The following is a 16,721-nucleotide window of genomic DNA, read 5'->3' as shown; positions in this document are numbered from 1 at the left end:
CCCGTAACATCCCTTAGAAAGAGGACTTTCCAGACACTGTAAAGCTATAATCCCTATGATCCAAAGTAGATGAACTCTATTTAGCTACTAATTAGCTGCTTTATAATGCTTTACATTTTAATATTGAAGCTAAATTGTTTGTGATGGATATTTGCTCCCACTGAGAACTCAAGTGTTAATATCCATTTTTAAATTGGATTTATTCTGGCAGGTTATTAACAATGAGCAATATTTCCAGTTCCTATTTTTCTTTTGAAATTTGAAACATTCTTATGGAATTTCCTCATTTCCTCCCTTCCTAATACGTATCTGAGCATAGCCATAGTTATATTTGTGCTTTTTGAAAAAATATGAATTTTGTTCTTTGTAAAATTTCATTTGGTTCCTCTTCAACACAAAATGAAGTCAAGATGTTCTGAAGGTTTTCATTAAAAAAAATTCCCTCTGTGGCAGAGCACTTGATATGCCTGCCACTGAGTGGTCAGGCAGCCTGCTGAGCCACTGACATGGGGGATCAGAGCTACCTGCAGAGTCAACTGACCCAGGGGGCTGGCAGGTGAGGCTAAGCCTGATGGAGGAAGGCTAGGCTTAAACAGCCCTGAGAGCAGGGCTGGTCTGGGTGAACCCAGTGAGTGGAGAAGAGCACAGGGGCTTATTGAGGGGTCTAGAGAAGGAAGGGTCTGCATTAGAGAAGACCATAGATCACTCTTTCTCTGGGCTCCAGGTGACCCCAGAGAGAGAGAGTGATCTATGGAGGGGCCCGAGAGGACAGATGCATGGAAGCAAGGGGGATGACAGAGGACTGACTGTGAGACTCTCACCTGGCCTTTGTGGGTCCAGGGCCCAGGGGAGGCTGAAGGGTGAAACAGACCACATTAGAGACTGCCAGAGCTGGGAGAGCCTGGACTTCTTCACTGGCCTGAGTGGGGGCCAGAGCTTAGGAAAGGCCAAAGGTGCTTGTGTCGCCTGGCATGACAATGGCTGCTGCTAGGCCTTCTGATGAGGAGGCATCTAGGAAAGTGGTCCAAAAGTTAGCTGGAAGCCAGTGATGGAGGACTCAGGTGGGAGATAGGGCTGGGGGACTTGGTGGTTAGCAGCCCCAGAAGAGTGTTGGACATCTAAGGGGGAGCCCTGAGAGGTACAAGTATGATAAGGTAGGCTTGAGGACTTGTTCTGGGTAAGACCTAAAACTTCACCCATTGGGGCTGGTTAGTGTGGTGGGGCTCCGTGAAATGCCATGAATGGGCCTTCCAGGGAAAGGTGAGAATGGGGCACTGAAAAGCCTCAGCTTCCACTGCCTTGTGGGTTACCTGGTGGAGGGTGAAAGCTAGAGAAGCACTCACTAACAGAAAAGTACTCGGCAAAGAAGACCACATGGGTTCAGCAGCCCAGCGAGGGGCCAGGAAAGATCAGGACCACATGGGTCCAGCAGCCCAGTGAGGGGCCAGAGAATAGAGAGCAGGATGAGATGGGTCTGATGGCCTGGGTTAGTGAGGCCCAGCAAGGGGCCTGGAGAACTAAAAGGGTCCAGGTCAGAGATCAAGAGGGGCTGACAGCTCAGCGATGGGCCTGGTAGCCCAGTGACTGGTTGTATGAGACTGAGAGCCCTGAGAGGGACTAGAAGAGAGACCAAGGGCTTTGGCAACTTGAGTTGGGATGTGGAGGAGAACGAGGGGTCTGGCAGCCTAGGAAGGGGCTATGCAAAGATACCAAGGAGTCTGAGGCCCAGAGTGTGGCTGAGAGAGACTGAGGGTTTGGAAGACCCAGTGAGGGGCTGTACCAGGAATTGGTTGAACCATCTGAAGGATCTCATCTGCAAGGCATGGGGCATGGTATAGGGAAGGTATGGAGCCATGCAATTGGCCCACAAGGCCAAGACCACAATCTGGGTGATCCTGATAATAAGACCAGGGCAGCCTCCTTCACTCTGTATATAACTTACATCAAGTGGTGGGTGAGAGCTGGGCAGACTTCCCATAGACCAGGGTATTTAAAAAAAAATCTTTTCAGTACCCTGTGATACCCATAATTAACATACCAGAAAAAGAGACTACTCCTGTGATTCTGTCATTAACCTGCACTGTGGGAAATGCATCAAGTCTCTGTTCAGAACTGTGTGAACACAATTGCACTAGAGATTTTGACATAGCTTTCATCAGTAAAGGTTCCTTGGGTTCAGTATGAAATTTCTCATCTAAACTATAGAGGGTGACAAAGTTCCCCACCACAGCATAACTAGTAGTGTGGTTATTAGAGCACTCAGATAGGATAGGCCCAGCTTGAAATACTTGGTCTTATTCAGTGCCTTGAACATGGGTTTTCTCAGGTAAATGCCTATACTACCAAGCTCTTGTTTTGTGGTGGAATTATTTCTAACCAGAAATTTCATCCTGGAGCCAAGAAAATACCATGGTAAAACTAAAGTTCATACAAATTCATTGTCTGGACAAATTGCCAGTCTTCAGCAATAACAGAAACCTTGCCCAAAAGTTTTTCATCAGGTGTATCAAAGTTTTAAAAAAACAAATGTGTGTATATATAGATATATTTAACTGTAGGCAAAATATTCCATAACTACTTGGCTTCTCATTTTTATCTGAAACACCTATTGCAGCTACCCTTGGAGACAGGATGTTCATCTAGAAGGATCACTGGTCTGATCCAGCATGGTCCTGTTGTTATAGTTGCCTTCATCATGCATGGTAAGTGATAGCTGGAATAATGGAGAGCAGTTGACAATTGTTTTATTATGAGAAAATAACATTCTTATGATGCAACTCTTATGTTTCTTATGTCCACTGTTGCATTTCAGGGAGTTTATAGGATAAGTTCAATGTTACCTTTTGTTCAGTGCATGAACTTTTTGATAGATGTAGGTGGAACAGGACCCTATATTTTTACATAAACCACTCCATGTATACTGCAAACCATTGCGTATGCATTTGTATAACTTGTAACCACCTTAGAACTTATATGAGTCTGATCATGTTCCATTTAAGTCATTGAGAGTTTTGTTGTTGGTTTCTATTGCAGCATGAACAGATCCTATGAGACTATGCTGCTGGATTCTGAATTTGTGAATGTACATTTCAAATTGTCTCTTAGTAAAATATCTTGGACTGTGTAAATGAGTGCATAAATTCCTAAATTATTTTCTCATCTAGCACAGTAGTTACAGCTTGTTTCTATGAGATGAAGTTACTACAGGCATAATAAGATGTACAATACGTCATTCACACACTGCTACAAGTAAGCATAGTGTGGTAGTAAAAATGTGCTGTGAAATAGTTACACTGTCAAATCTCCAATTATAAAGACATATCAGACAGAAGAGTTGCAAGCCATTATACTACTGAACATCCCCTAGGGTTATATTGCAGTACGGCAGAATACTGACTACTTAAAGTCATTTTTAGTGGCTTCACTGGTTCATGGCAAAGAAAGATGAATATTAGGAGCCCCAATAATGGATTTTCTTGCCTAGGTTATTATTTATATTAAAATCCTATCATGATTAATGAAATATATTATATCTAGAGGAAAAAAGGAGTGAGAACTAACAAGAATTACCACAGGTTTAAAAAAATATATATTTGTGTACCAACACTCATTTTTATTTAACAATTGGTCATGAAATTTGAAGTTTATGAAACTGTAAGTGACTTAATTTGATTTGATAGCTTTTTTTATATTGGAGGCTGGGTAGCACTATGTGAGGTCAGTTTGCCTAGGGTGGACTATCAGTTTGCAGCAGAAGAAAAGAATGTGAATGAAACACTGACAGATCTCATCTGAGCTGCATGCGACAGCTGGTTTTAATACAGTTTCTGTGTTTTACCTGTTAGAGTTGAAGCTCTGAGTTGCTTGTGTTGACATATTGCAAGAGTTTATGGTCTAAGATTACAACTTTAGAACAGACTGAGTCTATGGTATCTTATCAACAGTGTTGCTTGTGAGCTAAACTAAAAATTGGCAACTTCAGCTGTGTTGCTGAAGAACATGTGCAAACCCCTCCTCCTCTCTCCTGTCTTTCACTCCCAATACCACCTTGCTTGAAACAGTCAAGACACAATAAAGGGCACAGCAACACTAGATCTTTGCTGCTTTTGATGTTGGAAAAACAAGCTCTGCCCACCTTTTCTTGCTCCACATGCTCCAAACACAGTAGTGGTGTGGAGGGGCAATGCTTTGGAGGTACTCTGTACTGCCCCTTGGCACCCAGAGACATGTCTTGACAGCAGGTGCCAGGGCATTCACTGAGTGTCTCTACTGGCTCAGTTCTGGTCTGGAGTGTTCAAAGCAGATGTGGAGGGTGGCACTTATTTTAAGGCAGCAGTTTTAACTATCTCCCAGGGAGTGTAGATATACAAAATAACTAATTTAACCCCTGTTGGGGGTAATATACCACTTGGATAGGATAAGAAAGCAGGAAATTTGTGTGGTTAGGTGGTGGCAGCAGGTGCTGCTATGGTTTTAAATTAGCCCTTGAGGGGTTTGAGCTAAAAGTTTTTACATTAGGTATATTCTTAATGATTCTATAAGGATATAGGGATTTCAGGGATAATGCCCATGTGGGATAAAGGCCAGTTTAATACCCCCCGTGCAAATACCAAAGAGTGATATCTCACTGCATGAGTCCACTTGGCTTCAGTGGGACAGCCTGTGGAATAAGGAAATATTCAATTGGTGCGTCTACATGTGCCATTAGGCAATGTGATAACCTCTGGCACAGTTTGCACGGGAGTCAGCTGTTCCTGGGCGCAGTGTATACTGCTGAGACCACAGCAGTTTGAGCTGGAGTGGAACAGCCCTGGATGGTGGTGTCCTACACTTTAACACCCTTGTGCCCCAGACAGCCCCTGTCACCATTTACATGTGCATTTCAGTGGAGTAAGTTACTCTGCCATAGGATAGTACCGTCCCCAATACATAATCACAGGCACACTTGTAGACAGAGCAATAAGTCAACTACACAATAAAGCACTCATGGAGATGTACCCAGTGTGAGTATAAAGGTGTCAGAATCTGGTCCTTCAATCTTTGAAAAAATATAGCTTCTTTTCTAGAAATCACATCTTCATAGATCATGAATTGTTCTTTTTTTCCCTATCTTTGCATTTTTGGGCTATTGGAAATATTTTGGGAGAATAAAACCTGGTTGTTGGGAGATTGACCAGTTTCATAGTAATCTGAGATTAACTGTTGCTCTAAATTGAAGAAACATCTGGTTGACCTTGCACTTCTGATGGAAAAGGGAAGAGTCCAGAACTCATGTAACATTTCTATAAAAAAATCCCATTTCTGAATGGTGTTGTTTTTTTCTTGTAATGTTCTCAAATTATAAAACCTCAAAAGGTGCAGTGAAATAGAATGATCGTGGGCTCTGAATTTTCTTTAGCTTGAATTCTTATTCTGCAAAAATTAAATTCTCTTCTGCTAGGAAAAATGACTATTATAATTTATTCTCAGAAGCTGCATTATTTTATGTGATCAGTTTACTGCGTTTGCAATATGGAAACAACGTATTCTCCATTAGTGCAGACATTCACTTCTATCTCCATAAGATTCCTGAAGCACACTACTCTAAATTTAAAAGTGCTTGCCTATCCTTTCCTATTCCTCTTCTTCAATTTCTTTTTTTAAATGATGTAGTTAGATGGCTAAGATTGATTCTATAATCAAACCCAGTCAATAAGATGACATTCACTTTGCGAACAGATAGCTTATCAACCTCTCGTATAACGTTCAAATGTACAGCAAAAAACTGTAATTCTTTTAGGTTTTATTTTTTTTTCCTCTCATTTTTTTTGAAAAGGTGGTTACCCTCAACATTATACGCTGCGTGCAAATTATTCACAGGGAAGTAACTGTCTCTTATGTGCCTAGCTCTATATAAAATGAGCTATTGTATTCTGCAAACCAGAAACAAAATTACAGCTGAATTGTAAGGGTCACTAGCTGGAAGACTCAAGTTTAATGCTGGCGACAAAGCCTGGGTATTCCATGCACATTTATTTCCCACAGTATGGGATGGTGCCAATAATATCTGATCCTTCTAGGTATTTTTATCTTGTTCACGGAAAGATTTTAGCTTAGTATGGACATACTTAAAATCTTGAACTTTAACTGTAATGCTTTCATTACAGTGGGGCGGGTTTGGGTTGGGGAGGAGAATGAAAGATGTTAATCTATGTAAACCAAACATACTGTAATGTCAGGACATTTTAATATGAGATCTGGCAAGAAAGCAGAGCAGACAAATCAGTTGCAAAATAAAGGGAAGGAATGGGAAGGGTTATGACATTCTGTACCTGGAGAGATTTTGTTACAGAAGTTGTTGCAATAGAAGTTTGACTTCAATACTGTAATTAATCATCCATTGCCTCCTTTAACATGTTTTTATTTTGTCTTAGAATAAGCTGTTCGAGCTTGAATCCAATAGGTTAAATTGAAGGCATTCTGAATAAATGTGTACAGTAAACGTTCTTTTACATTCAGAACAGCGTTTTGTCCTGGGCATTTTGTGGTATGTTCCAGAGCCTCTTGGTGTGGAAAACAATGTCCCTTGCAACTATCATGTCTTTGTGTTAAATCACCCTTCCTTTCCTAGGTCTCCAAGCAACAGTATCTTAAAGATGAAATATTCATTTCTGAAACCTAATTTAATTTCAGAGATGCCTGAGCTGCAGAGCTTATCATTTCATGGAATCCACAAAATTCAATGAATTAACAACTCTTTTCCATAGATGGAGGGTTTGTCTTTTTAATTTTTATAGAATCTTGTTAAAATGCATCTTTTTCATTTAACCTTGGTTTGCCTGACAGTGTGATTTACTCATTTGTGATATGGAGGATAATAAGAAACACTAGGAGCAATAATCTCCATGTCAATAAATGCAAGACATTGTTTCTTTATAATGGGGATTAGCAGCCTTGGACAGTTTAGTGTCATAAATAAATAAAGGCTGAAGAATTTGAAAGCTTTTTTTCCCCCCCCCAATTCATATTTTTAAATGTGGTTTTCCCAAACCCTGAGACTTAGCTGATAAATCATTAGTGACATATATTAACCAGTTAAACCAGTAACAAATGCAATTGTATATCATACATAATGGAGAAGTTGAATGAGATGCAGGAGTTTTGAACGGCAGGCTTCTCTGAATACTATCATTAGAGGAATCTAAGGTGAGCTTTTCAAAAGCACCTGAACGACATGACTCCCTTTAACTTTCATTGGGAATTGGATGTCTGACTCACTCAGATGCTTTTGCAAATTTCTTTTACAATCAACATGTATTCTGAGTGGTTTACTTTTCTTCTCTTTATTTATTATAAATAGGGACCAATGTTTGAAGCTAAGATATGAGAATCCAGAGAAATTTGAGGTATTTAGTTCCAACTTGGGCTTGCCCATTAGCATTTGTGTGCAGTGAGTACTGAGCATTTAGGTATCTGTGTTTTTGCCTGTCCTCAAAGGCTAAGCTTTGTTTATTGTAATTGCTGTTCCTGGAATTGCATTACAGCTGTTGCCAGTGGTTTGAAATCTGAGCACACGCTAGATACAAGAGGAGCAAGAGGTTAGCTCTTATTATATCTATAGTCTCCTATGGTCTTATATTGTGGGTTCAGTTAAGTGTAGAAATCATTCCCAGCATACCTCCACTGAAGTCAATAACAGCAGATTATCTGGCTCTCATTTATATGTGTGTTGATAATAGGCTTGATGAAGAAGATCCAAGCAGAGCCGTCACTGACAGTCTCCTTGAGAAATGCTCCTGCAACTAAACTGAATGTATGGCATGTATCTATGTATAGCCAAGGACCACATTGCTTGAGATACTGCTTCATTGAGGCCTTACTGTTTGTTTCAGCTTTATGGCCAGAAATAATGCCTCCAAAGAGAGAATACTCTTGAGAACTGCAACATTGTATTATGGGTATGCTGAGCAGGTGTGCATGAGGCACTTACTCATCGCTAGATTCAATTCAAATATAAATAATACCTGCTGGTACTTGTGAAATGATTAAGATCAGAGTAGATGACTGAAACATGGATCTGGTACTGGGTGGAAATAGGCTTATTTATCTACAAGTGGGCACCCTCATGTTCCAAGGAACTCAAATGATTACTAAATCATTTCTACATATCTCTATAAAAGAGTGTTTTCCCCTGGCTATAATAGATATGTGACAGATACAGATATTCTGTTAAATGTGAATATTCTGAAATGTTTTTCAGGAACAGTAGCCACAAGCCCTTAGAATAAATTTGCATTTAGGGTAAATTTACAGTGCTTACTGCAATTCATAAATGTCACAGACACAATCACAGTTTTCAACAGGAAAAATTACAAGCTCTAATTCAAGCATGCCCCAGCATCTAGTGTTTATGTTCCTGATGCAAACAACTAAACAGAACGAAATGACCTGTGCAGTTGAAGAACAACAGAAAGTGCTATAAAGATGCATATTTTTCACATGGTTTACATATCAAGTTCTTGTGGCACCCCTGTCACTCCTTCTCTCTGTACATTTAATTGCAAAAGATTAAGTTTGCTCAGTTGTTTTAAAAACTTAAAAATGAATCCATTTTCCAGAATTTGTTTACTTGCCCATAACCTCACTATAATTTACCCAGCAAAACAATAGTCTAGGTTAACCAGTTGGACTGTTTCCCTCAGTACACACCCTTAAGAAAGCGATATAGAGCAGAGCAGTGAAGATATCTTGATATAGCTCCATAAGTTCAAGTTCTACTCTTGAATTGTGCTGAAGGCTGCCCCTAGCATAAATGGTTACCTTATCTTTTGAGATAGGGAGTCAAAGGGGACTGAATGTGAAGCCCATATGCAATTAGTTGTTAAAATTTGCATGCTTTTTTGAAGTTAGCATGCTAGCCATATGGGTTGTTAAACTAGGGTGGATTGTTGACCTTTTTGAAACCCTCAAGAAAGAGAGAAAACAGATGAACCTGGCAATATTCTGTGAGGGTTAGTAAATCAGATTGGTGTCTGCCAAAGCAGGCAGCAGCAGAGAGGACAGTAGCAGAGGGTGTTTCATAGTTTCACAGTAGGTAGGGTCAGAAGGGACCTGAGCAGATCATCAAGTCTGACCCCCTGCCATGGGCAGGAAAGAATGCTGGGGTCAAACGACCCTGGCAAGGTGTCTATATAGCCTTCTTCAAAAGACCCCCAGGGTAGGAGCCAGCACCACTTCCCTTGGAAGTTGGTTCCAGATCCTAGCTGCCCTGACTGTGAAGTAGTGCCTCCTGATATCTAGCTTGAATCTATTCTCCATCAACTTATGGCCATTGTTCCTTGTTACTCCCAGTAGTGCTTGGGGGAACAGGGACTCTCCCATTGCCTACTGGTCTCCCTTGGCCAGTTTGTAGATGGCCACCGGATCCCCTCTCAGCCTTCTCTTGTGGAGGCTGAACAGGTTCAGGTCTTGTAGCGTCTCCTTGTAGGGCCTGCCCTGCTGCCCCCGATCATGTGAGTTGCTCTCCTCTGAACCCTCTTGATGTTGTACATATTCCTCCTGAAGTGCAGTGCCAGAACTGGATGCAGTACTCCAACTGTGGCCTGACCAATGTCATATAGAGGTGGAGGATCACCTCCTTGGACCTGCTTGTGATGCATCTGTGGATGCATGACAAGGTTTGGTTATCCTTCCAGACTGCATCCCCACATAGGCGGCCCATGTTCATCTTGGAGTCTGTAATGACTCAAAATCCTTTTCTGCCTCTGCACTGACAAGAGGGAAGTTCCCCAGCTTGTAGCTATGCTGCTGGTTCTTTCTCCCTAGGTGCAGTACTCTGCACTTGTCAGTATTGAATCCCATCCTATTTTCATCCGCCCATGCCCGTAACCTGTCCAGGTCCAATTGCAGCCTGTCCCTCCCTTCTAGTATGCCCACTTCTCCCCACATCTTAGTGTCATCTGCAAATTTGAACAAGGTGCTTTTCACCCCCTTGTCCAAGTTGCTGATGAAATAGAATGATCATCCTACAATCACAAAACTAGTATATAGTCAGGAGTGCTTACAAAGAAAGTCATACAAGCAAATGAGAAGAAAATATTAATGAGATTTTTTTTGGCTTTTAAATTGGCATTTGCAACTTTTTCTAAGATTTATGCAAAGCATTGTAACAAGACCATATGGCATGTGCAAAATTAACTATGACAGTTTAAATTTCAAGCACTGTTAACTCTAAGGTGCTCTTAATGGACTTTCCTGTATATCCATGATGTCTAAGAATTAGTTTTAGCAACTATTCAGCAATTACATTGTTAAGTTTCATGGCTTATTCACTGATAACACATAAACAAAAATAAATAAATGAAACTGAAAATATATTTACAATTGAGTATTTGCACAACTTTATATTTTATACAATAAACTCTCCATTGTTGGGCTGCAGTGTTTTTAATAGATTTTTGAACATACTGTAAAGACAAGTCCTTTGGATCACAAGCTAGCCATTGCTGAATAACAGATTTACTTCAATAGACAGGCTCACCAACCGATTTTCTTTTTCTTAAATTTAACAATACTGGGAGGAAATGCCTTGGAACAAATTTTTGTTACCATAATTTGCTTCTGATAGTCAATGGTCCATGCCAGTTTAGTAGAAATCATAAATCTTTCCTTCCTTGACTACTATAGTCCTATCTCATTGCCAAGAGCCATCTCCAGAAACAGTGTGATCTAGATCTGTAAATTTACCATTGTTGTTTATTGAAGATTGTAAGTGGAATTAGTTGCATGTACAGTGCTATAAAACAAAAATGTAGCACAGAAGAGGCACTTGTGTTGCCTTACAGATACACTTTAAACTGGCATGTAGGACATGAATGAAGTAGGAAACAAGCAGGTATGTGCCGGGAAAAAAGTCAGAACTAGGGATCATTTTAGTAAATACCTTTAGCTGCTCACCTTCAATCTATCAATGCATAAGGCACCTTTTGTGTTCATATACAAATAGAAAGTAGCTGGGAGCTGGAAATATTTAGAAATATTTTCTCATTCACTTAAACAATGAAAAGTAACATTTGATTCCCTGGGCATTTTTTCAGCTGAGGCTCTGAAACTCAGCCTAATTACCAGTGTTGCATTACAAAGTGAAGCCTTTTCTGCTTGGGGAGCAGTAGAGACATTAATGAGATCTACTAATTTTTTCTCATTTTCTGCACTTTAGTTTGTTCTACATGCCACTCCTTTGCTTAAAGTAGCAGATGAGAAAAACACATCAGTGGTTTTATTTCTTTACGCACTTTGATTTTTTTTAGCTAGCTAGAAAATAAAACATCTTAATTTGATTTCACTGTCATATGGTTAGTTATCAACCAGAGATTTCAATGAAATGTCCTTTGTTGAAGATTTAGAAAAACAATCAGTGTGCAGCAAATATTGATATGACTCTTAATAGCAATTTAGCTGATTAATATCCTTTCCTGCTGCAAAGCAGCATGAAACACAGTGTTTTAATGAATGCTGACAACAAAGACCATACCAGGTGTGTTACTAAGAAACAATCTCTAGTGTGATTTAATTAATCAAAGCATTGCATGGAGCAATTATGAGCAACCTTGCATAAGTGGCAGTGTTACATGATCCTTAGTTTTAAATTGGCTTTAAAGAAAGACATCATGGTTTAATAACTATGCTTCACCAGTCACAGAAGAAGTCTCTTTTTAATCAAGAGAAGTTGGGGAGTGATGGGGAGAGGAGGGAGGACCCAAAATAGCAAATAAAATGCTAATTATGGCAATTTGATTTTTGGTAACTGAATATATAAAAAATAAACAATTTACAGAAAATATAACTGAATAATCAAATGTTACCAAACACGTTCCCTTAGCTTGTTTGCTTTGGTATATTGGGTATATTATGTGAATAAAATGCATATCTTAGGGGGCTGATGCGCATATTTCCACACAACACCAAGTTGTAGGGACTAGCAGATACTCTTAAGGACAGATTCCAAACAATCTTGATTATGAATGAGACATGCCCCTGGCAGCTGAGGGGGCACGGCAGTAGCAGGAGTGCAGTGGTGGGAGCATGGCGGCGGTAAGCAGTGGAACTCCCGTAGATGCCACTGGCGCTGCTGGCGGTGTGAGGGGGTGGCGAGCGCTGACCAGGGGTCGGCAACCACCCACAGATGCCACAAGCAGTGTTGGCAGTGGGTGTCAGTGGTGCCTTTTTGTTGGGGGTGAACTGCCACACTCAGGGGTGCACGTTCACCTGCGTGCACCCCCTTGCCCACAGTCAGTGGTGGGAAAGCTGCACTCGATGCTGTGGTGCAGTGGTGGCTGCGGCACGTGAGTCCCCAATCCCTCTGGTCAGGTAGGCATGTGCAACTCATAGAGGTACACTGCTGCTCTCACCCCCCTGGCCTTGCTCTGGGCAAGTGGCGCAGGGTACAGCACAGCATGACAATGATGGTGCAGTGGTGCTGGCATGAGGTGGTCATCACCACCACCACACTGCTGCTGCCACTGTCGGCTGCCACCACACCGCTGCCGGCAGTTGCCCCCACACGGCACCTCCACTAACATGTGACAGCAGCCGCCAGCACCACTGCACTGCTGCCACCGTGCCCCATTCAGCTTGCCCAGAGCTGGGGTGAGGGCAGCAGTGCCCCTCTGTGGGGCTTCATATGTCTGCTCAGCTGGAGGGAGGGGGCTCGCATGCAGCGTCTGCCATCTCACAACATTGCTCCCCGCATCCTGTGCAGCTTTCCCAACCCCAGCCGCAGGCAAGCAGCACAAGGTCTGGCAGTGAAGGTACAATGGCAGTGGTGGCTACCGTGTGTGAGCTCCCCGTTCTCCCTGGCCAGGTGGCGCACGTGTGGCTCACAGAGGGGCACTGTTGCCCTCACCCTCCATCCCTGCTCCTGGGAGTGGGCACAGAATGAGCTGAGGTGGGGGGCTGGCAGTGCCTCTCGTTCCTCTGCCACTGCACCCCCCCACCCTGCCTGCCCACCCACCTGCCCAGTCTGAGGGAGGGGAAAGTGTTTGGGAAAGCCCACCAGGAGTGCCCACCAGCCAACAGACACTCCATGTCTTCCCCAACACAACCTCACTCAGCTCCCAGCCAGCTCCCCTCTCCCCCAGCCCTCCCCTACAACCCCCAAGCCCCACTTACTTCCAGGAATGAAGAAGACTGATCTGGAGGCAGCCTCTGGAAAGTGAGAGCATTGGGTCCCACCCTTTCTCCCTCTCCTTCCCCCTCTGGGCAGGGTTGGGGCTTTCCCACCCCTTTTCAAACAGCTCTTGCAAGTTGGAACTCAGCCAGCATGTAGAGCTCTTTGCAAAAGATTGCAAAAATCCCTGGGTTTCCTTGCTTAAAGGGAAAATCCACATTTTCTCCAATTAAACTGGGAAATCTGTGGTTTTCCCAGTTTTTCCATGGGAAATGGAAAACCTGGATCCCTGATCGTGAGACTGGTGTTCAAAGCATATGTGTTTCAAAAATAATAATTTTGCATTATTTAATATAAGAGTCCTCTTTTTACTTTCCTTCTGGTATTATGGAGTTTAGGGTTCATATTAAAGTATTTTTTTCCCTGCCGTAATTAGGGTTAGAACTTTCTTTCTTAAAAAGCCAAGATTCTCATGTAATCGTAGGACTACAGGAGCTGGTCCTTTACAGAAACATGGAAAGTAGGCAATGCTGTGCTGGCACTAAATAGCTGAGGTTGAGGTAACTACATATTTCCTATATCTGTGTGCAAGAACTTGCTTCCCCATCTCTTTCTTGGTTCAATTATATGAGTAGCTAATTCAGAGCATTAAGGAATCACCTATTTACCATTAGTCTCCTACCTAACCATATAGACAGAGCCACACTCTTTTCTTTTGTGAGGAATACATGAAATTCCTATGTGTGTGCATGTAATTTATTACTGGCTTAAAGTGCCTGGTCCATCCAGTGTTATCTTAACCCCCTTGGTTCATCCCAGCAGTTTTCAGCCTTTTTAGGATCAAGGCATTTCTCACTAGACTCAAGACATCTCTTGGATAACTCTAGCTCTTTCTTTATCACCCTTTTTTGGACTTCTGAAAAATAGAATAATTATGTTCAGAGAACTCAGTGCAGAGCAGAACAGAATATTTTGACATTATGGGATCCCATTTGAAGTCTTTGGGTTTATCTTGTGAATCATCTTGTTTGACAATCTTAAAAAGATCTTACAGGTCCCCTGGGTGCTGTGGCACCCTGATTGAGAATCAGTGAAGTATGCTGTAATGATACACATGCTTGTGGCAGGGAAAAGACACTCACCACTAGAAGGTATTTCCCAGAAGACACCTAGCAACACAGGGTAAGCCAACATGGGTTCATTAGGGGCAGGTCCTGTCAAACCCATCGGGTGGCCTTTTATGATCAGGTCACAAAATCCTTGGACACAGGTGTCATGGTGTACGTAGTCTTTCTGGACTTTAGGAAGGCCTTTGACACTGTCTGTCACCCCATTCTCATTAAAAAGACTAGGCAACTCTGGCATTGATGCCTACACAGTCAGGTGGGTCCCAAATTGGCTAGAGGGCTGCACCCAGAGAGTGGTGGTGGATGGGTCATTTTCAACCTAGATGGATGTGGGCAGTGGAGTCCCCCAGGGCTCAGTCCCAAGGCCTATACTGTTTAACATCTTTATCAGTGACAGATGAGGGGGTGAAAAGCACCTTGTTCTAATTTGCAGATAACACTAAGATGTGGGGAGAGGTGGATATGCTAGAAGGGAGGGACAGGCTACAACTAGATCTGGACAGGTTGCAGGGGTGGGTGGATGAGAATAAGATGTGATTCAGTACCAACAAGTGCAGGGTACTGCGTCTAGGGAGAAAGAACCAGACACATACCTATAGGCTGGGGAACTCCCTTCTCATCAGCACAGAGGCAGAAAGGGATCTTGGAGTCATTATTTGTTCCAAGATAAATATGGGCTGCCAATGTGAGGATGAGGTCAGCAAGACTAACTGCACCTTGTCAGGCATCCACAGATGCATCATGAGCAGTTCAAAGGAGGTGATCCTCCCCCTCTATGCAACATTAGTCAGGCCACAGTTGGAGTCCTGCATCCAGTTCTGGGTGCTGCACTTCAGGAGGGATGTAGCCAGCATTGAGAGGGTCCAGAGCAGGGAGCAGCAGGGCAGGCCCTACAAGGAGAGGCTACAAGACCTGAACCTGTTCAGCCTCCACAAGAGAAAGCCAAGAGGGGATCTGGTAGCCATCTGTACGCTTACCAGGGGGGACCAGCGGGAATGGGAGAGACCCTGTTCACTCGAACACTACCCAGAGTAACTAGGAATAACGGCCACAAGTTGATTGAGAGTAGGTTCAGGCTAGACATCAGGAGGCACTACTTCACAGTCAGGGCATCTAGGATCTGGAACCAACTTCCAAAGAAAGTGGTGCTCGCTCCTACCTTGGGGGCCTTCAAAAGGAGGATAGATAATCACCTAGCTGGGGTCATTTGATCCCAGCATTCATTTCTGTCTATGATAGAGGATCAGACTTGATGATCTGCTCAGGTCCCTTCCAACACTAACAACTACAAAACTATGAAACTAAGCGGTCCAGACAGTGGCTGGAGGCATCACCAGCAACATCAACTTCTGTGGGAGAAACTCCGACCCTGGCATGGGCATGCTTTATGAGCACGTGCCAACACTGATTGATTGGGTGGAACCCAAGTGGAGAGATAAGAATGGCTCAGAAGGAGACAACAGGGCAACTGGAAGTTAGTTCCCAGTGCAAAAGGGAAGAAACCACAGGAACAGCATGCCCTGTCAGGGGCAATTCGTGGGAGCCCAGTCAGCAGTGTCAGCTCCCAAACACTGGCTTGGTGGAGCCAGGAAATTTACCTGGAGTGTTGGCCTGGCAGTCAGGACTGGATGACTAGATCCAGGATGATGAGAAGCCCAGAGAGAAAGAGTAGAAGAGTATCAGACCCATGAATAAATGGAGTGCTGAGCATGGTAGTTGTCTGCTCAGTCCCCTAACTGTCCCACAGAGGGTGGACAACATGGATAAAGGTATACGCTTGACAGCAGTGGAAAGACTGTTCATTTACAGTTTTGTTTTGGGACATTGTGTTTGTTCTTTTGGAGTATTTTGGATAGAGACTTTTCAGGAGATTGTTTGTCTCAACTTACCAGATGAGGAGCTTCAACATCAGGTTGGTGCTAGGCAGGGTGTAGGGGAGGTGGAGCCCCAGGGGACAGTGCCAGGTCTGGCTGAGGGCTGAAGCTGAAGGGCATGAAATCACCCTCCCTTAACAAAATTTGAAACATCAAGTTGTAGCATGTGGGAACAGTTGGTACCCCCAGAAGCTAGAAGTAGCACACCAAGCTATCCTCCTGGAAGGGCACCAAAACATCTGGCCGTGCTGAGAAGATTATATGACCAGCCAAGGAATGGCACAGTAAATTACAGGTACATTTATTGGGGCAGTATCACTGCTTCCTGGACCTGAGAGATACAGTTGTCTCAGTGCTGTGCAGGGGCGTTCAGAGGTCTCCTTGTGGATATGTACATGGTAGCAGGGCCTTGTATACTCCAAAATAATTAAAGCAGTGAATCAAAATGAAACAAAAAAGAGAAAAGGTAAAGCAAGCAAGGTAGATAAGTCTGACATTATTTACTGGTTCCAGCAATATTCCTATCAGGCTTTGTTCCAGTTCCAGCTCTTTTGGTGGTGCACATGAGCTGTC

General features: G+C 42.9%; 1 protein-coding gene across 2 annotated transcripts in view; it reads right to left on the bottom strand.

The window, feature by feature from the left end:
* LOC149857246 (uncharacterized) overlaps nt 1-13,234 on the bottom strand; it is a 76,343-nt gene extending 63,109 nt beyond the window's left edge. For both annotated transcript variants that reach the window (XR_016444174.1, XR_016444175.1), the window contains exon 1: nt 13,150-13,234. The gene's annotated coding sequence lies outside the window, so the exon portion shown is untranslated. The remainder of the gene's footprint in view (nt 1-13,149) is intronic.
* Nucleotides 13,235-16,721: the final 3,487 nt, after the last annotated feature.

The sequence above is a fragment of the Crocodylus siamensis genome, chromosome 9 (assembly GCF_052110815.1).
Source record: "Crocodylus siamensis isolate JL-2025a chromosome 9, ASM5211081v1, whole genome shotgun sequence".
Lineage (NCBI taxonomy): Eukaryota > Metazoa > Chordata > Crocodylia > Crocodylidae > Crocodylus > Crocodylus siamensis.
This window is presented reverse-complemented; position numbering and strand designations above follow the sequence as displayed.